The sequence below is a fragment of the Sarcophilus harrisii genome, chromosome 2 (genome assembly GCF_902635505.1).
Source record: "Sarcophilus harrisii chromosome 2, mSarHar1.11, whole genome shotgun sequence".
Lineage (NCBI taxonomy): Eukaryota > Metazoa > Chordata > Mammalia > Dasyuromorphia > Dasyuridae > Sarcophilus > Sarcophilus harrisii.
This window is the reverse complement of record NC_045427.1, coordinates 328619759-328643603: the sequence shown is the minus strand read 5'-3', so window position 1 is coordinate 328643603 and position 23845 is coordinate 328619759. Positions and strand designations below refer to the sequence as shown.

The 23845-nt window shown below is 37.4% G+C and overlaps 1 protein-coding gene across 2 annotated transcripts in view; it reads right to left on the bottom strand.

Moving 5' to 3' along the window:
* GALNT16 (polypeptide N-acetylgalactosaminyltransferase 16) overlaps positions 1 to 23845 on the bottom strand; it is a 109049-nt gene that overhangs the window by 67911 nt on the left and 17293 nt on the right. The window lies entirely within an intron of this gene.

Genomic DNA, 23845 nt, shown 5'->3' with positions numbered 1-23845 from the left:
TTCTTCCCTCCAGTATAATGGCATTTTCCCCATTTTCTATGATTCCCCAAAGATCAATGATGTTGTTTCAGCAACCATGTCTCCAAGTAGAAGTAATTTCTCTAAGTCAGGTGCCTTGAATTCATTTAAAGCCGTAAGCTGCTATCTCCTCACTTATTTTAAGTTTCAATTTTCTTTAAATTATTTTTTGTGTAAAGAAGGCAAAAACAAATGGAAATTAACTAATTGTACTTTTTCTTCATCATCCTCTAAAAGCTCTCCATCTGCTTTCATACTGTCCCTTCCTTATTCTTGCTCTGAACATTGTTTTGTTTTCTGAACAAAATTATTTCTTTAGTGTCCTTGTTGTTTCAGTCACATCCAACCCTTTGTGACCCCACTTGGGGGGTTTTCTTTTTTCTTTCTTTCTTTTTTTTATTTATTATAATAACTTTTTATTGACAGAATCCATGCCAGGGTAATTTTTTTACAACATTATCCCTTGCACTCTCTTCTGTTTCAATTTTTCCCCTCTCTCCTTCCACCTCCTCCCCTAGATGGCAAGCAGTCCTATATATGTTGAATATGTCACAATATGTCCTAGATACAATGTATGTGTGCAGAACCAAACAGTTCTCTTGTTGCACAGGGAGAATTGGATTCAGAAGGTAAAAATAATCCAGGAAGAAAAACAAAAATGCAAGCAGTTTACATTCATTTCCCAGTGTTCTTTCTTTGGGTGTAGCTGCTTCTGTCCATCATTGATCAGTTGAAACTGAGTTAGATCTTCTCTTTGTCAAAGAAATCCACTTCCATCAGAATATATCCTCATACAGTATCATTGTTGAGATATATAATGATCTCCTGGCTCTGATCATTTCACTCAGCATCAGTTCATGTAAGTCTCTCCAAGTCTCTCTGTATTCATCCTGCTGGTCATTTCTTACAGAACAATAATATTCCATAACATTCATATACCACAATTTACCCAACCATTCTCCAATTGATGGGCATCCATTCATTTTCCAGTTTCTAGCCACTACAAACAGGGCTGCCATAAACATTTTGGCACATACAGGTCCCTTTCCTTTCTTTAGTATCTCCTTGGAGTATAAGCCCAGTAGTAGCACTGCTGGATCAAAGGGTATGCACAGTTTGATGATTTTGGGGCATAATTCCAGATTGCTCTCCAGAATGGTTGGATTCGTTCACAGCTCCACCAACAATGCATCAGTGTCCCAGTTTTCCCGCATCCCCTCCAACATTCAGAGAGTTTTCTTGACAAAGATAATGGAATGGTTTGTCATTTCCTTCTTCAGATCATTTTACAGATGAGGAAACTGAGGCAAAAAGCATTCAATGACTTGTTTCTTATGAGAGGCAGCTATAATGGAAAGTACTGGGCTTGGAATCAAGAAGAGTCATCTTGCTGAGTTCAAACTTGCCCTAAGACACTTCTAATTTTGTGGCCTTATGTCACAGAACCCTTTTTGCCTCAGTTTTCTCATCTGTCAAATGAGCTAGAGAAAGAAATGGCAAATAATTCCAGTAATAGGGTATCTGTGATGAGTGAAAGATGAAATAACTGAGGAAATGGAGGTTCAATCTTCCAAGAATACCAATTTATTGAATATGGCAATTACTCAACTGGAGCCAGACCTCCTAAACTTAGGCCTGGACTCCAAATACTGGGGGAGACCAAGTTTTACACATTAATTATATAAGGCCAACTAGTTGAAATGAAACAACAAAACATTAGATAATCTACTTTCTAATTGGACCAAAAATTTGGGATTTTCCAAGTTGGGAGGGGGAGAACAAACAAAAACTGGGAGGGGGAGAACAATATAGGGCCAGTTTTCAGATAAGATATATGAATTGCTCAGGAGGTATAATTGTATCAATCTTTGGATCTGACTGAGTTTCTAGTCAGCATAATTTAAGTCTTAGAGGTGGTCTAGTCACTCAGCCAAGCAGGGATAGGTTTAAACAACGCAATAAGGTTTTCTCCCAATTCCCATAAATGAATAAAGTTTCTCACAAGAAAGAATTTGAACTACACCCATAATTGAATAGAAACTAAACTAACTTCAGCATTGAGACAAAAGACAGAATTAGTGTGATTCACTCAATTCTGACAATTAACCACTTACTGTCCTAATCCCCTCATCAAAAAAAGTAGGACACAACTGAAAACAACCAGCAAAACACAGCTGGTAAATGTCTGAAACCAAATTTGAACTCATATGGGCCTTTGTAGAGGGCTGAAACTATTAAGTTGAGGCACTGAGGTCAGGACAGCTGAGCACTTGAGGCTAATTACTGATTGGACAATACTCTATGGGCATATGCTTGGAAAATGGTCCTTTCCACTATCCGTGCTGGCTCAATGATTGGTGTATACAGAGGATTGTAGGAGGGACTAGGAGGTGGAGTAAGACAAGCCAGAGTCACACTTGGGCAGTAGACAAGGAAGAAGGTGGTTGTGGAGAATCTGCTTCCATCCTGTTCAATCCTGCGTCTAAGACCAAGAATAAAGATGGACTTTTGCTTATCCTGACTCTGGCTGATTCTGAGATGTCCTGGGTGCTAGTGCGGTCATCACAGGCCTTCCTGAATATAGGGATACATAATGAATTTCCAAATGTATCCATTGCTTTAGCACCCCAAACTGATAGCTATCACAAAATCTGAATTCAAATATGACCTCAGACTAGCTACGTGATCCTGGAAAAGTCACTTAATCTAATTCTAATTTTTCTCATGTAAAATCAGGGTAATAATAACACATACCACAGTTGTTGGGAAGATCAAATAAAATAATATTTAATATGCACCTGGTATATAGTGGTTATTTAATAAAATGCTTAAAATGGAAATATGTTTAAAAGTATTACACAAATATAACCTATATCAGAGATTGCTTGCTGTCTTGGGGCAGGAGGAAGTAAGGGAAAAAAGAAGAAAAAAATCTTTTTTTAAGGCAAAAATACTATATTCTGATCCACATTAAGTCTCCATAGTTCTCTTTCTGGATGCAGATGGCTGTCTCCATCCTTACAAGTCTATTGGAATCATTTCATTGTTGAAAAGAGCTAAATCGATCACAGTTGATCATCATATAATTTTGTTGTTGCTATGTACAATGGTTCTGTTCATTTCACTCAGTATCAGTTCATGTTAAGTCTCTTCAGGCCTTTCTAAAATCATCCTGCTGATCATTTCTTATAGAACAATAATATTCCACTATAGTCACATAACTTATTCAGCCATTCTCCAACTGATGGACATCCACTCAATTTTCAGTTCCTTACCATTACAAAAAAAGACTGCTACAAATATTTTTGCACATGTGGGTACTTTCCTCTATTTCATGATCTACTGGACCTGTTACAGGTCCAGTAGTGACACTGCTGGATCAAAGGATATGCCCATTTTGATAGTCCTTTGGTCATAGGTTCAAACTGCTCTCCAGAATGGTTGGATCAGTTCAGAACTCCACCAACAATGTATTGGTGGAACACAAAAATCTTATACAAATGATGAAAATTATCTTTACATGTTTTTATAAAAATAAAATTCTATTGAGAAAAGAATAAAATACTTGTTTTCCCTTCACTATATCTTGGAGGTTTGTCTAAGTTTTTTTGTTGTTCTTGTTATTGTTGTTCAGTCATGTCTAACTTTATGTGACCCCTGAAGACCACATTGTCCATGAGGTTTCCTTGGCAAAGATACTAGAATGTTTTGCTATTTCCATCTCCAGTGGACTGAGGCAAACAGAGGTTAAGTGTGCTCAGGATCATACAGCTAGTAAGCATCTGAATTCTCATTTGAATTCAAGCCTTCCTGACTCCAGGCCCAGCACTCTATACACTGACTCATCTAGCTACCTTGTAGGTCCATAAAAAAGTAACTGAACTAGCAAATTCAATTTCTACTCTTTGATAGACAAAACTTATTTTGCTGTTAGCGGCTTGTACTGTTTTTACTTTTTCCTACTAGTTTTTAAGGTTTAGAATAGATACACAGTCAACAAGAAAGAAAAGAGTCTATTGGAATCTTATACAGTTACAACTCCCCTAAGAAGGAAATGAATTATATTGTACTGCTTGTGAACTACTGATCTACTGTGACTATTTAGCTATTCTCAGCAATACAGTTCTGAAGGATTTATGATGAAAGGTGCTGTTCATCTCCAGAGAAAGAATTAGTGGAATCTGAATGCAGATTGAACATATTTTTTCTTTACTTTCTTCATTTTTCTAAGTTTTTTGTTTGTGTTTTCTTTCATAGCATGATTTACATGAAAACATGTTTTGTATGATTCCACATGTATAACTTACTTGCTTGCAGTAAAAATTGCTTGCTTTCTCAATAAGGGGGGGAAGGGAAGGGAGAGAGATAATTTGGAATTCAAAATCCGAAAAAAAGAATGTTAATTAAGTGTTTTTACATGTAATTGGAGGAAAATAAAATATTAAAATAATTTTTTTAAAGAAGGAAAATAATTTAGATGTGCTAAATTTACTAGAAACTCCATGTTAGTCTTCCTTTTGAATATAGTCTAAACCAAAGAGTGGTGCACTGAGTCTGAATGGGTTTCTGCAGGGAAGAAGAGACACATTTGTGAGGGAGGAGATTTGCATCCATAGTTTTCTGCATTCTGTCTGTGTGGTGAAATAAAGGCTACCCTGTACCAAATAGTTTCACCAAGAATTAGCTTTAAAATGACCTCGAATATCCTTCCCTATCTATCTTATTTCCCTCATTTGCAAAATGGGCAATTGGATGAGGTGGTCTTTTTAGGTCTCTTTCAAGCTCCAAAATTCTAGGATTTTACTTACTAGACTTTCAGTCTTCCCTCATAATTTGGTATATGTACTCAGAAGAGCCAATAACAAATTTTTTTCTTTCTCTTTTACACCAGAATCTCCTACACCAAAGAATTACATGTTGATGCATTTGAGAAAGATAATTTTTCAGCATTTTGGAAAAATAGAAAAATGAAAAGAGTACTTTATCGAGAGACAGGAAGATTTGGATTTAAATCTGACCTCAGATACTTACTACCTATATCAGCCAATGCAAACTCTTGCCTGCCTCAGTTTTCTCATATGTAAAATGGGAATAATAATAGCACTTCCCTGACAGCAGTGTTCTGAAAATTAAATGAGATGATATTTATAAAGTGTTTTGCAAGAGACTAAAGGAGAAGCTTTTTAAAATCTTCATGTAACTAGTCAGAAAGCACTATGGATCAAGAACAGATTTTTTCATTATTTCTAGGGTTAGCAGGTAGGGTTGGAGATTTCAAGGTAATTAATTCTTCCTCCCAGAATGACCAGGAGCTTCTAGCCTTGTCTTTAAAATTTCTGGATAAGAGTAAGGATGACCTGAATAAGAGAAAGACTGACCAGAAGAGAAGGCAGCAACAAGAGATAGCAAGAGGCAGTTTGGCAAAAAAAAGCCAAGTGATGACATGAACTCCACTTCCCACATGTAGGCTGCTGCTCCCACACAGGAATAACAACTTCCAGCCAAACTGTGCCCCACGTGAGAACCAAGAGCACTCATCTCCTAGCAACCACAGCAGGCAGAACACAGGGCACAGAGAGGAAAGGACTTGGAAAATAGAGCCAGCGGCCACACAAATAATGCGCAGGGTCCTTTGGATCGCCTGCTAGGTGAGAGAAGGCTACACTAGGCAGTGGGTCACCACCAATAATAATAGCTAGCATGTCTATAGCTTAAGCTTTATAAAGCAATTTACATGTATTATCTCCTTTAGACGTAACAACAGCCTTGGGAAGTAGATGATATTATTATCCCCACTTTACATCTGAGGAAACTGAGGCAGACAGAGATTACATGACAGCTATATCAAGAAGTTGTGATTTCCCCAGGGTGGGAATTCCCTCCACAACTCCCTTGTAGCTTTGTACCATAAAATCTTGGAGAGCTTCCTGAAGATTAGAACTTAAAACCAGACAGGTTAAAAAATAGCAGAGGCAAGATTTGATCTCGGGTCTTATTTAGATCTGAAGCGGGTTGTGGTCCCTTTAAGAAATTGTATTTCCTATTGATTTGTGATTCCTTTCAGATTCCCAGCCCCTCCTGGCTGAGGCATTTCAGTCCAGGAAGCCAGGGCCTTTGAGTCACAAATCCTGGTCAAAAGCATCCCTTTGAATTCCAATAGGAGATCCGGGCTTGTCCTAGCCCCCATCAGATCTGAGTCAACTTGGGCTCTCCCAGCCCCCACTGGTTCTGATCTCCTCCAGTTGTCCCAGCCCCCATTCTGATGATCTGCTCCGGTTTCCCAATCTCCACCAAGACAAGAAATATAATGAGCTTCCATCAACTAAGGCCTTTGTAGATGGACCTCAGTGGCTTACTCAGCCACCAAGACTTTCTGTCCACTGAGAACTGCATTCTCAGTGCAAAACTCCATTTCCCATAGATCTGCCCGCTGGAATAATATTCTTTTCCAGTGCCATCTTCTCTTTACCCTCCCCTATTTCCCTAACCAGATTTTATGCTTCCAATCCCCGTAATAAACCTCTTTTATCAATCTAGGTTTTGGGGTCTGTAAATTCCTTTACAGAGAACCTCTGCACCGTCAGAAGGGAGTTGCCAAAACTCCCTACCCTTGCGCCAAATCCCAGGGGGGTGCAGGGAAGCCAAACCTCTCCCTTTGATTCCCTGAACCCCAAACCTGCCACTAGATTTTATTATTAAACTCCCTGACCACCAGAAACCCTAATTTCATTTGGGTTCCCTAAATCTAAACCTCATCAGATCTACCAGGATATTCATTAAGTCATGCCATCTCAAAAGCAGAAAATAACTTAAGGAAATTTTCCTTGAATCATAGACAATTGCTTCCCATCCTTTTTTGGATTCCTTTACTTAAGGTCTCATCTAAAAATCTAGTACCTACTAGAAGCCCTTCCCAAAACTACTTAATGCTAGTGGCTACCCTTTGAGATTATCGCCAATTTATTCTGTTTCTGTCCTGTTTGCCTATTATCTCCTCCATTCAACTATAAGTTCCTTGATAGCTTGTTGTTGTTCAGTTGTTTCCGATTTTTAGTGACCCCCATCTGGCGTTTTCTTACCAAAGATTTTGGAATAGTCTACTATTTCCTTTTCCAGATCATTCTATAGATGAGGAAAGTGAAGGGTTAAGTGATTTGCCCAGAGTTATGCAGCTAGTAAATGTCTGAGGCCAGATTTGAACTCAGGAAGTTGGGTTGTCCTGACCCCAGATCCTGCCCTCCATCCACACATAGAAGGGATTGCTTTTTGCCTTTCTTCATATCCTTAGTGCTTTAGCATCATGACTGGCACATAGTGATGCTTCCTAAATGCCAGTTAACTTGATTAGACTCCCATGAATCTTATGAAGTAAAGTCTTATATGACTTTCAGAATGAATCTACATAAATTCCTTCCTTTAAATAATCTTCCTCAGGTGGTATAGGCAGAATCTTGGTAAATTTTCTTCTCTGAGCAGGCCTTTAGGATGAACCACACCATGAAATTTATTAAAATTAATCATCACAGTTCTTTTTCTTTGAAGGGCTTTGCCCTTACCAGCAGAGATTAATTGCATAATGAATATTGCTTTTCTGATGACAGACTTCATATTTTGCATTTTAAACAAACCATGGGTAGGCATGGCCCCAGGAGTGCTTTTTAGCGTGTTATCTTCCCATTGAGTGTAATCAGTGAAATAAAGCAGAAATGTCATTGTGTGTCCACTGTGGTGCTCTCAAGATAAGTGAAGTTCAAATTCTGGGAATCTTGAACATCTCTAAACTGAATCTTTGGACTTACAACCTGCTATCAGTGACAAGTCAGACAATATGTGGATTAGTGTCTATTGTGAAGAGCCCAGTATTAGGTGCCATGTTAAGAAACAAATATAATACATTAAAATGTCACCACAACACATTCTACTACAGTGTGGATCTCAGTATTATTATAAAGGCAAAATGTTGGGGAATGGAGTTTAAGTCAATGGAAAAGTATGCATAAAACAGCAACAGAAAACACAATCTCATGGCATGGAGGGAAAGAGGAAGGAAGAAACAAAGGAGAAATTAAGGAAGAAAGGAGAGAGAAAGGAAGAAAGAGGGAAACAGGAAAAGAAGGGAGGGAGGGAGGAAGAAAGATGGAAGGAAAGAAGGAAAGGAGGAAGTAAAGAGGAAGAGAAACAAGAATGGAAGGAACAAAGAACTATCAAAGTAATATTTTAAGAACATAAAATGGCTAGTTTTCCTGAGAGCTGAGGTAAGATAAGTGCTAAGTAGAAAGAGTACATGTGTGTGTATATAAAATATGTGCATTATTATGTACAGATGCAATTCATCTGTCATGTGAAACCCATACTGATTTATTAATGAGGTCTTGTGAAACCTTAAGCCACTCTCATTACCTCTATCTTTTTCAAAGATCCATATTTATCAAAAGCAAAATTTAACTACACTTTTCCTATGCACATAGGTAGAGTACAGTTTTTGAAATAGGTACAGATCTCTTCTAAGGAGTTCTTCAAGGTTGCAAGGCTTAATGTGACTAATATGGTATCATCCCATAAACTGGAGCATCTACAGGACCTCAACATCCCCAGGGAATCTATCTGGATCTTCTCCATCAGTGGAATAAATAACTCTGACAAGCACATATCTCTCTGTTTTATTCCTTGCCTGATATCTGTGGTAGGAGGATTTTTCAACAAGATTCTATTGTTATATCTTTCGAGAAATCTTGAATAATTCTGAAGAATAATTCTGGGAGTCACCTTATTAGAGAAGAGTCTTTAATGCAGTGTTTTGTTCTACCAAATCAAATAATTTTTTATAATTAACAAACAATAAGAGCAATTGATTATTATTCTCTATATCTTTCAATTGCATAAAAGCAAAAATGTGGTTTACTGTAGATGACCACTTATAAAAGCTTGTCACAAGCTAATGTCAAGCTAATTGAAAATACTCTTGATGGATGAATGAGATGAAGTGAGATCTTTCAAGACAGTTGTAAAAATCGAGTAAAGTTTCATCTACTTCAGAGTTTGAGTAGGCCTGAAGGACTTTGAAAATTGAGTCAAGGGCATACTTAAGTCCCCTTCCTGATAACCTCTATGACATCAGTGTCTCCCTATTTCAGTCAAATATGGGCAACTATGTACTTATTGGTCAAGTTCAATTTCTTGGGTAGTTTAGAATGTAAGATCCTCAGCCAATAAGGATGAGGGTCAGTGATGGGAGGGGGTATTTGCGTTAGGGATTAAAAGTGTTGATCCTGCCTCCTGACAGGTGCTTCCTCCCTTCCATTGTCTGCTCAAAGGGTGGGATGCCCTTCTCTAGAGAATGTATAATAAACTTTGCTCAGCTTCTAGAGATCTCTCCAGCTTTTTTATTAAATGATGACCCCTCACCATTTCTGAACAACACAATGGAAATATCAGATGAATGTCAAAAAAAAAAAAAAATTAAAGACTATTTCATTAGTTAAATGTTTAAAGGATATGAAACACTTTGGAACTATTCCGTAGAATTATTGCTAAACCGCACCTATTTTTTTGATTCAAAGATATCACTACTGAGCAAATATCCCCAAATACATAAAAGACAAGGAGAAAGTCTTCATATATACAAAAATGGTTATAGTAGCACAAAAATTATTGTGGCAAAGAAATGGGATCCAAGGAAGTTTCCACTAATTAGGGAATTGCTGAACAAATTATAGTGATATATAAATAATGAAATATTATTGTGCCATAAGACATGATGAAAGGGATGGATTCAGAGAAACCTAGGAAGCCTTTAATAGGCAAAAGGAAGCTGCAGAGTAATGTGGTCCTTAGTATCAGACTCTAGGATGGGAATTAAGTGAACGAATTAAGCAAGAGTTATGCCTGAATTGGTGCTGAGTTTCTGAGATTCCTCTACCCCTCAAGCATCAGATCTAACTAGTGACTATTGTAATTTTCTTTCTCCTCTTTACTCCTCATCCCTTGAGATGGTGTGTGCCAGTAAACTGAAATTCTCCATTTGTTTACCTTTTTGCATACTTAGTCTTTTGAGTATGATAAATAAGATTAACTATCATGTTGCTGATCTATCTTTGTCCTTGATCAGATTCAGTAGAAAGAAACTATAATGGAGAAGAGAGAAATAGATTTCACTATAGTATATTTTGCCAGAAAATTTTTGACTGGGGGGGGAGGGGTTCAGAGCATAATAGAAACAGAATTATTGATTTTTTAAAATACTTTCTCAGAATATAGAGTGACTTATAGTTAGATCTTTCTATCTAGGCAATTAGTCAATTTAGCTGGGATAATGAGGTTGCTACTGGCTGGCATTGGGAGGTAGGGATATTCCATTTTTCTTCCTGTTCCTTCTAAATCCTTATTTAAAAAGAAAAAATGCCTTTCCAGAAGGAAAGAGCCAAGGAAGCAGTTAAAGAGAAAATCACAAATGAGAGGTGGAACCCAGGAGTTCCTAGAGAGGAACAGTTTGACTCAGAGAAGGGTGGGAGAATTAAGAATGTCACCTTCAATAGTGGGACATCATATGTCCACCTCATCATCAATGATAGAAAAGAGGGCAGCTAGGTCGTGTAATGGATAAAATTCTGGGCTTGGAATCATGAAGGCTCATATTCCTGAGTTCAAATCTGGTCTTAGATACTGTGTGATCCCTATTCAAATCACTTAACCTTGCTTGTCTCAGTTTACTTATGTGTAAAACAAACTAGAGAAGGAAATGGTAAAATGCTCCAGAATCTTTGCCCTCCCCCAAAAAAAAGAAAAGAAAAAAAAAAGGGCTCATGAAGAATAGAACATGAATGAAAAACTGAACAACAACTTCTGCTAAGGTGATATAGTTACAAAATGGGATGAGAATCCATGTCTCCTTACTCAGTGCTTTTTCCACACTTGCTTTCTTGGATTATTGCTATTTTTGAGAAAATGATAGATCAGGAGACATGAGGAAGGACAGATAATTAAGAGGTTCTTGCAATATTAGTACAGAAAATAGATAGTAAAGATTTGAATTAGAGTGATAATGGTAAAAATGGGAAAGGAGAGACAAAAGGAAAAGAGACATGTTGGAAGATTTGATCATTAAATGGATGTGAGAGAATATTAGGTGACACTAAGATTTTTAGGCCTGGATAAGTTAAAAGAATAAATTCACAGTTAACAAATAGGGGAACAAAAAAAGAGGAATTTATTGGGTGGGGGCTCAGAGGAAATGAGTTTTTAAGGGGGAAATGAGTTTTTAGAATATAATTAAATTCAACTGAACAAACTTTTATTATAATGAGGTTTTTTTTGGGGGGGGGGCAAGAAGAGAAACAAGGCAATCAGGAGTAAGTGACTTGCCTAGGTCACATAGCCCTCTAACTAGTCATGTGATATGGCATAGGAAAATTAGACAATCCTAGAGACTCACCCCCATCTTGTTTAGTAAAATGTGTGAACTACAGAACTGGAGAGAACCATGAGAACCAGCAGGAATCTAAATGTAGAGCCTATAATAGTTGGGAAGCCAATAGTTGTAGGCAGCAAGATTAGACCTAGAATTAACATTCAAACTCCCAATTATTAGTTTCAGTTTTTTTCCAAAAGGTTTTATTTGACTTTTGTTTTTACACAACAATCTTTTATCCTTTGCTCCATCATGCATACCTATACATTGAACCTCTTGTAACAAAAAGAAAACACTTTAGCAAAGCCAATCAATACAATGACTGCACTTATTTAAGTTTTTATTTTGATATCTTGTTTCTTACATCATCTTAGTTATCCCGAGTTTCCTTTCTTCTTCCAGAGAGCCATTCCACATCTTTTTAAAAAAGGAAACAATCTACACAGTTGATCAGTACACTGAGAAAGTCCAAAAACATGTGTATTGTATAACACCTGTGGCCCTCCCACCTCCACAAAAGTATAGATTGTGAGTGTCCTCTCATGTCTCTTTTTGAGTATGTTTGATCTTTTTATTATTTTGGTTTTTTTTAACTTTTGATTTTTTTTGTATGTGGGTTTTCTTTCCATTTACATTATTATAGTTGATATGTACATTATTTTCTTCTGTTTACTTCATTTAGCATCCCAGAAATTTTGGTGTAATGTTTCATGATTTTAATTTAGTTAGTGGAGACAGAGCCAAGATGTCAGAGTAAAGGCAGGTATTCTCCCAATCTCTCTCCCCACCAAACCACTGCAAATTCCTTTAAATAATGACTCTAATGTTCAATGAGAGGAATTTCCATAATTCTTACTTAGGAAAACTAATGGGCAAGCATTTGATATTCTAATTAATTAAACAAAAAATTCATGTAACAAAAAAAGACTAAGTGATACATTAATGTTCACATGCTAGAAAGAGGCACTTTTCCTTTAAAAGTCTTGCCTTTTCATGAAGAAAACAATTATGGACAAAATCATGAAATGGGTTGGGGGGTATAAGGGAGGAGTTGCAAGCAAAAAGGGTAAAAGAAACAGATCTAGACAAGTGGAAAGGGGAAATTTTCAATCTAAAGACCGTGAGAGATTAACAACGTAAAATTAAGGAGTCTTGATTTGAAGAAGGTAAGAAGGGAACATCTGACCAAGGAAATGAGAATAGAATGTTTCTAGCAAATAATGATAATAATAATAATAATAATAGTTGTTGTTGTTTTAAATGACTGTAAACAAACTTTAGAGCATCAGAACACTCAAAAAGATGAAGTGGAACATTTTAATTTATAGTTATTAGTTGTTTCATGAGTTGCTCTTTGATCCATTCATTATTTAGAATTTCATTATTAAATCTCTATTTGGGTTTGTAGCTTTTGTTTGAAGTCCTTGAATCAATTACATTTTTATTGTGCTATTGTCTATAAAGGTTGTATTAACTATTTATACCTTTTTTGCATTTAAAAAATATCCCTGTGCTTGGCCAATTTGTTGTAAAAGTTCATATGATACTGAAGGGGGAGGGAAACTGTTCCCTTTACTGAAAACTGTGTTCCCTTTAAGATTATCATTCTTAAACTGTGTTCCCTTTTGATCTGTGATCCCTTTTGGAGTCTCCCCCCAGATAAGTTATCTTTTGGGGATGCCAGGCCCTTTGATTCAATTAGAAATCCTGGTCAAAAAGCACCCCTTTGAAGTGTTGTTAATTCCAATAGGCGATCTGGGCCAGATACTGATAAGCATCCCTGGGAACTTGGCTTCTTTTCAGCCTGAAGCCGCAAGACTCCTCTTAAAGGACAGTTTCTAAACTCACTCTTTGCAGGAGGTCCAAAGCAGCTGCTAGGACCCTGCCCACTGAGAAGGCATTCTCTTCTCAGTGTCAGCCTCCATCTCTAAATGGACTACTAAAGAAGTCAGTCTCTTAACAAAACTGGTTTCCTATTCACAATAAACTTTCATTTTTGCCAATTAATAATTTGCCTTTCATGAATTCTTTCATGAAGAACCTCTGTGCTGACCAAAAGGGGATTTTAACAACTTTCTGACCACCACTAACCTCATCATTCTGTGACAACCGGGAAATCCCCGAAAACCTGGACAAGGTAAAACAAACAAACCAACAACCTTTTTTGTCTATTCTATAGTTAGACACTCAAACACCTGGGAAGGTTTGAGTCGTTGGGGTCCTAGACTCAAGCAGAATTCTCTCAGGGACATTTGAAATGCAAATTCCTACATTCTCTGACAATTCTCCCTTAGTCAGGGAGCATTTTGTCATCTTCATTTCTAGAGATGAACAAGGAGCTATAGAATTGGGGAACCTAAGGGTTTTTTCCTGGCAAAAATGAGACAAAACACCCCTGCTTCTAAAAATCCTTCCTTAAGCAGAGATCAATTCGGCTTGAAAAAGCTCAAAATTGGAAAACTGAAATTTGCTGGACGGTAATCAGACTCCCTCCATCCAGCAGCTCCATAGACAAAGGAGCCTTCCTTTGCATCTCAATGCACTCCTAAATCCCCTTTTCTCTCACCTGAACTAAATCCTGGTACTTCTAGCTTTTCCCAGGATGCTGATTTTAACCTCTTCCCTTGGGCAGAAATGGCTGAGACACTCAGCGCAGAAGTGCCTCTTTCAAAGCTGAATCCCTCCCAGACTGAGGAAAAACCTGGCTATTCTGGGAACCTCACCCAACTTTTTGAGGGGTCCAACGCCAACACCTTCCTTGATCTGTCCTTGGAAGATAAACAGAGGAAACTGGAGAAGCCAATTTTGAATCCTCAAGTTTCTCCCACTTCAATGTTACAAACAGCTTTGGAGTTGGAGTCTTTAATGACAGGAATCAGACTTTAGGCAAGGAGAGAGGTCACGAAATTAGAGCAAGATTTGGAGAAATGTCTCCACTCTTAACTGCTATTCTGGGAACTACAGAGATTGCCCACAGGGGTTGAGCTGTCTCCCCAATATCCTATCCTCTGGTAGAAGTTTGGAGATTGATTGAGCTCCCCCTCCCTCCCATTCCAACACGACATCAACAGCCGGTAAAAAAAGAAAAAAAAAATCTGCAACTCTGGTCTTTCCTCCCCTTTCCCCATAGAGTGGGGACAGTAGGGAGGCTCAAGAACTGTCTCAAGACCTCTCCTCTGCCTTGCCAGCTTGTTAATTTGTCCTTTAAATGCTCCTATCCTATTCCCTTATTGGGGTACTATTTAATGGTGAGATTAGGGACTCAATCTTCTCTTCTCAGATCTCCAGAAAAATTTTTCACCCACGAACTTTTAGTTACACTAAGTTAAGAGATCTTGAGAAGTTTACCTGCAGTCCAGACAAGCAGGGCCACGCTCATTCCAGACCCCTTGTCTATCTCTTAAAGGAGTCAGAGCTGCTAGCCCTTTTAGAAAGCATGCTTATCCCATACATTTTAAAACTGGACTCAGTTTCCCTGGCTTGGCCATCCTGACTTAGTTCAGTGACTGCCACAGCCCTTTTATTGAAGAAGCCTCACAAATAACTTTGGGACAGCCATTAAAGATTTTAACTTTTTAACTCCCCACCGGGTCCAGAGCATTTTAGAAGCCAAAGGATTGGCTTGGTGGGAGACCTACTAGATATCAGGATCTCCTACCTGAGCTGATTTTCTGGATGTGTCACACCCTTGACCCTGCCACCTTGCTCCCTGAAAATGGGGATAGAAAGGCAGGATATATTCTGTGGTGACTCTCACTGGAGCCTGAAGGCTAAACCATTGCCTCTTGGGACCTCTGCCTTTACCAGAGCTCTGGAACTGGGGGAGGGAATGAGAGTGAACACTTACTGACTCCAAATATGCTTTTTATATTTAGCATGCTCACAGGGCTGTCTGGAAAGAAAGGGGATTCCAAACTGCTTTTTGCTACCTCAGGGCACTTGCTAAGCCTACCTCCGCTCCTGACAGAGAGATAAACAGCCTAGCTTTTACTTCTTAGGAGCACTCTAGAGGAAGTAGAATGAAGTTGTCTGTGTCCTTTCTCTCACTCTCCTACCTAACTTTTCTCACTCCAAAGAGGAGAACTTTTTGTTCCTAGCATTTTCTTTCCTAATTTTCTTGAATAGCATTCTATGCTCCTGCCTGTAATTACCTCCTTAATTACTTTCAGCTAGGGAGCTCTGTGGGCAGTGGGGCTTGTTCAGCATATTGGGATGGGCTATCAGCATTCTTAAAGCAGCCCACAGATGGGACCTATGCATTTTCTGCAAATAGCCCCATTCCCAAACATCCATCCAATTCTGGATGACACCCCACTTTTAATTTGCTCCTGAGATCTGTTTTCTCTAGGCTTCAAACTCCTAATTTTCAACTTCCCTCCAGCCTGCAGATCATGGGACTACTGATTGGGACACACAACACCCCTTAGATACCCTACTGCTGTTTTCAGATCTCACACCTTCCCTCTTGGCTGGAATCCCACAGTATCTCTACGACCCTTGTCAGCTTGAAGTAGCTACATGAAGTTTGAGATCTTTGTCCTTTTCCCCCCAAATGAATTTGGGTGATAACTGCTTGAGGGTGGGGGGGATACAAGGGAAGGGAAACTGTTCCCTTTACTGAAAACTGTGTTCCCTTTAAGATTATCACTCTGAAACTGTGTTCCCTTTAAGATTATCACGCTGAAACTATGTTCCCTTTAAAATTATCACTCTGAAACTGTGTTCCCTTTTGATCTGTGATCCCTTTTGAAATCTCCCCCAGATAAGTTATATTTTGGGATGCCAGACCCTTTGATTCAATTAGTAATCCTGATCAAAAAGCACCCCTTTGAAGTGTTGTTAATTCCAATTGGAGATCTGGACTAGATACTGATAAGCATCTAGGCCTGGGAACTTGGCTTCCTTTTAAGCCTGAAGCCTCAAGACTCCTTTTAAAGGGCAGTTTCTAAACTCACTCTTTGCAGGAGGTCAAAAGCAGCTGCTAGGACCCTGCCCACTGAGAAAGCATTCTCTTCTCAGTGTCAGCCTCCATTTCCCTAATAGGACTTTGCTACTAAAGAAGTCAGTTTTAACAAAACTGGTTTTTTATTCACAAAAAAATTTCATTTTTGCCAATTAATAATTTGGGTTTCATGAATTTTTCATGAAGAACCTCTGCGCCGACCATAAGGGGCTTTTAACCACTCTCTGACCACCACTAACCTCATTAATACTAACAAACATACACATTCTTTTGATGTTTTGATAATGTTGATGCAAGACACTGTAAGTCTTTTAACACTTTTAATACTAATTTCTTCAGGAATTTGTTGATTTCCATTTACTCCTTTTTGCCTATTTTTCTATTAAACTTATCCAAAGCTGAGAGGATTTTGAAATATCTTGTCACTGTTGTGTTATATCAGGCCTCCCTTATGAATCTGGATGCTAAAGCTTTGTTACTGATATTTGTTGTCTATGGTTCCATTTAGGATAATACAGTTTTTTCTTTTCTTTTTTTTTTTTTTTTTGAATGTTTGTTTTTGCTTTGTGCATAAATGCTACTCCTGCTTTTTCACATTCATTTGATGAATAGCAAATTATTTTCCATCTCCGAAGTTTTATTTTGTATACATCTTTGTTTTTAAAAAGTGTTTCTTGTAAGCAACAGATTGTAGGGTTTTTGCTTTCTTATCCAATCTGTCACTCTTTTTCATTTTATTTGATTGTTTCATTCACTCACATTTAAAGTTATGAGAGTTAGAATTATTTTTTCCTCCATCTGTCTCTAATATAGGGATGTTTTTTAAAAAAGTTATAATCCCCCCCTTCTGCTATAAAGATAAACTATTTTCCTTCAGTTATTTTTTTTAACTTTTGCTTGTGTTCTCAGAATCAATTACTATTTTTATAGTGTTCTTCACTTACTTTTTCAGTTCATCTTTTTTAAGTTAAGATTTTTTAAGACTCCCCTGGTTCTCTTCTTTCCTTTCCTTCAACTAATCTGTTCATTAGTTTTTTTTAATTTCATTTTTTCATCCTCTTCCAAAAAGGATTTCTCTCACTTTTTACACATAGGGTCCTTTCCCCTCCTTTATGATATGGGACACAGACCCAGTAATGGCACTGCTGGATTAATAAATAAAAATATTTAACAGAGTTTATCATTATTTGATTCAGTTCCTTATTTCAGTATTCAAAACTTAGTAATGAAAAATTCTAAAGATGATTTTAAAAATACATTAATGATCATTAATCATCATAATATATAAAGGTTAATAACTTACTATACAAGGAAAGGAATTCTTCATATTTTCAATTAGGAAGATATAAAATAACTCAGCATATGCTTATATGTATTTTCTTTTCTTTTTTTTTTTATCCATCCTCTATTTATTCTAAACTCTCATTTTCTGATTCATGATCCCTCTCTTCTAATGATCCAGTATCTCTTCTCTGTATTCCTCATGAATCAAAGCTTCCAAGAAAGTCATCAAAGTTCTCCCCTTAGTCATTTTCTGCCATTGTCTTATAGAGTTTGCCTCATGGATTCTCTTTTTCCATTGTACCACATGTCACAAGTTTTTAAAATTTCCTTTCCTTGGTATTTGAGGATCATTTCCTTGATAATTTATTAAACTTGTTTCTGAATTGAATTAGTGAGTTTACAGCCTTGTTTTGGTTTTTTTTTCCCCCCGGGAGTTGATCTATAAATTCTTCCAATTAGTGCTCTATTCTCTGTGTTCAGAAGTCCTGGACAATTCTCTTTTTTTTATTTGCTGCATTATGGTGCTAAGGTTTTTTTGTTCTGTTATGTTCTTCTGGGAGACCTATGATTTTTAGGTTGCCTATAAGCATTCTGCTTTGTGATTACTTTGCTTACACAGTGAGCATATTTTCTTTTAATGTTTTTTTTTTTTTGCTTTTCTTTTCTTTTTTTTTTTTTTAGATTGTCCTTCATTTCTGTATATTTGCATTCTCAATCTGTTGTTCTTTCTTTTGATTCTTTGGCAAGATTTGCCATTGCAGATTCTGGTTTTTCTATTCTGTCCATTATTTTTGCCATGGAGATCATAAATTCTATTCTCATAATTTTCATTTCTTTTGAACCACTTGTGACAAATGAAAAACCTCAAAAGACAGTTAGTGGATAATTAATAATCAATTTATTGACTAGAGGTTAGCTAATAATCAATAAACTGATGGACATCAGTTGACAAAAAATATAGCTTTAAATAATCCTTGAAAAGGAATTTTCTTAACAAATGAAAATCAATCCTGATTCGTGGGCATTTAATAAAGAGGCAGGCTAGAAGTCTCTAGCTCCTGCTGCCAAGAACATGGCTTCATCATGAGACTCAACCACCCCTGTAATCTGTACAGGGGAATCCATCTCCATCCAGATTACTCTGGTTGGTTTTCTCTGTCACAAGCTGGATTCATTCTAAACTCTAATGGAAAAGTATAAGGACGGAACTCTTTTTTTCTCAGAATTAGCTCCTCTAAAATGGATTTTGGTTATGCTCTGAACAGAATTAAGCTGTCCTATTTGGATGGAACCTGGCCCAAGATCCAAGAGCATGTTCCCCAAAGGTTAGGGGTAATCTCAATCAGGTATGTTCTTCAGAGACTGACATTCCACAGGAACTGGGCCTCAATAAAGAAATAGAAAAGTCTGAGTCCCAATCTAACGATTATTAATATAATAATAAGATAATTTCTCTCATACTCAAGTAATAGCATATTGTGGTTCTGTGTTCTCACATTCCATGAGGTCCATTTATCTCATCAAATGTTGGAGGATTTTTCTTTGTCTTGTAGTATTTGTTAATAGATGCCTGAACTTGTTTACTAGATCTGAAGACTATATTTCCTTCTTCTATTAATGTTTTTCCTGTTGGTTTATCTACTTGTATTCAAGGTTTTTGAATTTTCTTCTTCCTGAGGTCTTTGGTAATTTTGGTTTCCCCCCCTCCTTAATTTTCCCATATTCACTTTTTGACCCTATTCCCTCTGAGGTAATTTCCCTGAGGGCTAGATTTTAAAGCATCTTTATCTCCTTTCTACTAAGGAATAGATGGTTTGCCAGTCTAGGTCTCTGACCAATTTACTTTTGTGTGGTTAAGACTAGCCCCAGCTGGATGCTATGTTCTTTCTCTTAGGCTTGGTGGAGTGGAGTGCTGCAGAGCCTCTCAGAGACTCAGTGTCCTATCCTTCCTCTGTTCTTCAGTTCTCTAGCTCAGCATTGGCAATCTATAATTCTGTAGTGCTAGTACTATGGGGTTGCAACAAGCTTTTGCTCCTGAAGGGATATGGCCATGTTCACTGCTGGCAGCATGGCAGGTGAGTGAAGGGTGCTGGTGGGCACAGAGCCAATGATCATCAATCAGCTCCTGAATTTGGTCTATTTGTTTTTCTAATCTTTTGAATTCAAGGTGTCCCAGACAAGAAAACAGCTAACATTGCTTTATTTTTGATGAATAATTTCAGTTTTGGAGAGTTTTGAGAGATCATATGAATCAAAGAAAATGTCTAGTTCTTCACTTATTGCTCACATAACCCAGAAGTGCCAAAGTGACTTCATTAAAACTACATTCTATTTCTTCTAAGCTTCAACTCTCATCCTAAAGGAGAGAAGTATGTTTCATAATTATTTCTCAAGGATGGAGATTGTTCCTTGCAATTTGGTATGATAGCTTCAGTGATTTTCGATGCTATTATCTCTTATTATGTAAAAGGGGACTGGCCATTGAAGGCTCAGTCCTGGAAACATTCCTTAATCAATGGGGTACCTGCTTTGTTTATAATCTTTTGCCAAGATAAAGAGGGGTCCTATGAATGTTGTTATATAATATCAGGGATGTTCCCTATTGCAGATAACGTATAAAAATTTTTTCTGTCCCTGTCCTTGGAGTAACTACTCTTATAATTCCTGGCTTTAAACTTCCTATGCTTATTTCTTTCTAATCCTGTCCATATTTATAGCTATTTTCATAACCTTTTTTTCTTTTTGTTTATTTTGATCAGAAACTGTTATGATATTGGGGTCTCCTAATGAAACTCTCTTTTGCCAATGTAGCTCTCCACTTGTTGTGCAATTCAAGAGTTTTTTGAGAATTTCCAGGAGGCAACTTTGAGGTTAAATGACCTGCCCAAGTTCATGTAGCTAAATCCACAGCCAGTTCTCAATCCATTATGTTGCTTCTCTGATTCCCATAACCTTTCACATAGCATTCCCACATACTCCCGGATTGCTTTTCTTTGCCTTATTCTGTCTTATTCTCAAGTTTTCTTGTTTTATTTAAGGATATTTTATTAGCCAGCCTGGTTAAAGATTGTGCCATATGGACGGTGGGAAAAATTTCTACTATCAATTCCCCCAACTCATTCTATATGTAGCCAAAATTAAGTGACCTCAAGAGTGGAATAAATCCATAGACTCAGGAAAAATCTCTAGCATCAACAATACCAGGGACCTTTCTTGTCTCCAGAGACCTGACTATTTTTGAGTAATGAAAGGCCAAGGGACTTCTTTAAGGGAATGAATCCTTCTGCTAGCTCCACCTACCTTGCTCTGGTTTTTTGTAACTAAACTGAGAGTCTCCTTAGTCATTTTTATTAATTTAAAAAAGCCAGGCCAAGCCAAAAGAGAAATATATCAAACATATCAAAGAATGAGATTTCTAGAATTATTCAAAGAGTAATATGCAGATAAATTTACTCTATGAAACTCATGTTTCTCTTCCTCTTTAAGTTGATTTCTTTATTTTAAAAAACCTATTAACTTTTTAATGGATTTTCCTTCACTCTACATCTATAATTTCATCAGCTTGATCTGCTAAAACCTATCTCTTTAATCACTTTTCAGGATAAAATTGCTGTTTGAGATGGTTAATTTCTTTAATTTTGCTTCAAAATTAGTATCTTTGGTGAGAGGAGAGCATGGAAGGAGAAGGGAAGGAGACTTACTATCAGAGTCAAGACTTTAGAGTTAAACATTTAAGGGGAATTTGGCAAGAAAGACAATGTAAAGATCTTTGGTGCAGTACCATCCCTTCCATGCCAATTCATCTTCCCCTGTATGGAAGCAATAAAATGGACTCTGAGTTCAAATCTTAGCCCTGATGATTTTTACCTAAGTGACCTGAGGCTTCCCTAGGCTTCAGTTTCTTCATCTGTAAAATGAAGTTGAGAACAATTTATACCAAAACAACACTATAAAACTTAATAACTCTGAAAGAATTAAACACTCTCTATCAGTGCAATGGCCAACTATTCCAGGGCACAGAAACCCACCTTCTGATAGAGGTCAGATATGAAGAATAAGACAAACATTTTTTGAAATGGACCATGTGAGAATTTGTTTTGTTTAAATATAAAGTAATTTCAAGGGTTTGGGTTCTGCTTTTTTTTTCTTTTTGGTTTTTATCTTGTTTTGATTTGATTTCTCTCCCCCCCACCTCCACCCCCATGAGGAGCAAGGAAGAAGGAATGAGAGAAGACAAATGGTTAATTGGGAAAAATTTAATTAAAAAATAAATAAAACGAAAGAGATGAGACTATTGGCTTCAGAAATCCTTTCTAGCCTAGAACTATACGCCTATGAAAAGAGAAGAACAGGGATGGTGTTTATTTACCAGTCTCTGCCCTATAGTTCGCAGCACTCCTGCTGAGGGATGCCTGCCAGGGCCATGAGGGACAGTATGTAAGGAGTTTGTTAGCTGGAAGAAGCAGAGCAGTTAGGAAAATTTTGCCCGTGCAACTGGAGTCACAATTATATCATTACCATCCTGCATGACCCATCCATGATGGAGCAAGGAATAGTTAGGAGGATTTATCCTGATAGGAGACCAGCTATGGAGGGTGGGAGGGAGGAGAGGAAAGAGAAGAGAGGGAGCAGAGTGACGAAAGCTGTGGAAAATGGATATAAGAATTTTATATAATAAATAGTATTTGTTATTCAATCACTTCAGTTGTGTCCAATTCTTCATGACCACCTTTTGAGAGTTTTCTTAGCAAAGATAAAACCCTCAAAAGGTGGTGGTTTGCCATTTCCTTCTCTAGTTCATTTTATAGATGAGAAAAACAAAGCATTTTTTAAGTGATTTGCCCATGGTCACAGTAAGTGACCCAGAAGAAGTATCTGAAGCTATGTTTGAACTCAGAAAGATGAGTCCTTCCTAACTTCAGGTTTGGTACTCTTAACTACTGTACCACTTAACTCCCCTGTCTGGCATATTGTAGGTGCTTAATAAATGTTTATCCACTATTGAAGTAAAAGGGAGCAGAATAGGGTTTCATTAAATCCAAGCCCCAGTTTTTGGCCAGAATTTAGCCCATACAGCATGAAATATGGAGTCTCAGACCAGTAGCATAAAACAACTTGTCAGGTAATATTAGGTCAAGGAATTACATAAGATACACAAAGCCAGAATGGAATCCATGGAACAAAGGAGAATTATATTTGTTCATGAGTTACTGGGTGCCATTTGTTTTTTCCATCTCACCTTTCCCATGAAAAGTGATAATCCTCTATCATCATTAACACTGCTGAATATAAGTGCTTTGTTAGATCACAAAATTTAAGTAGGGCTTTTTTTTTTTTTTTTTTTTTTTTTTAATGAGGCTAAGTTTAATTGGTAGAGACTTTTCAAGTGTTTTGTCTTCCACGGTTCTTCTCACCTTTGAAACTAGCTCAAACTATAGGAAACTATGCTCATCTATGAGAACCCTCCCCCCCTCAGCAATATCTTAATTGTGTTCAACCAGAAGCATCACACGGCTCTTCAGCAGCTGGCTCCAAAGGTTATTTAGGACTCAGACCTCAGTTTCAGAATCATTGGATTAAGCTGTCTTGTCACTCACTTCATGGGCAGTGATCAATACTGTAGCTGTCCACTACCACCATAGGAACAGCAGGCATTTCAGGGCACCCACTTGGAAAATGATACGCTGCAGCATAAGATTAATATTTTGGCAAATAGAGAGATAGAAAAACACAACCAGTCAGCTGTTATGTGATGAAGCAGGCTTACAGAACAATCCTTGACCTCTCAGACAATTTAAACTCTCTCAAACACAAGAAGCTGAGCAGGCAGTGAGCTAGATAAAGTTATGGCCTAGAGATTATTTTCTACTTCTAATTTACTTTTAATATTAACTCTTCTCTGGATTCTTTCAGCCCTTAAAAGCCAATAGCCCTCCACCTAAAATCCCACTCCCAGTATGTGTTTGAATCTTACCTATTATTAAAAGCTAGGTGACTCAGTGAATAGAGCATTGTGCCTAGAATTAGGAAGAACTAAGTTCGAATCACAAATCCAGTCTCAGGCAAGAGTTGAGATGCTGGGTGGCATAGTGGATAGAATCAGAGCCTGGAATTGGAAAGACTCATCTTGAGTTCAAATCTGGCCTCAGACACTTACCAGTTGTGTGATCTTG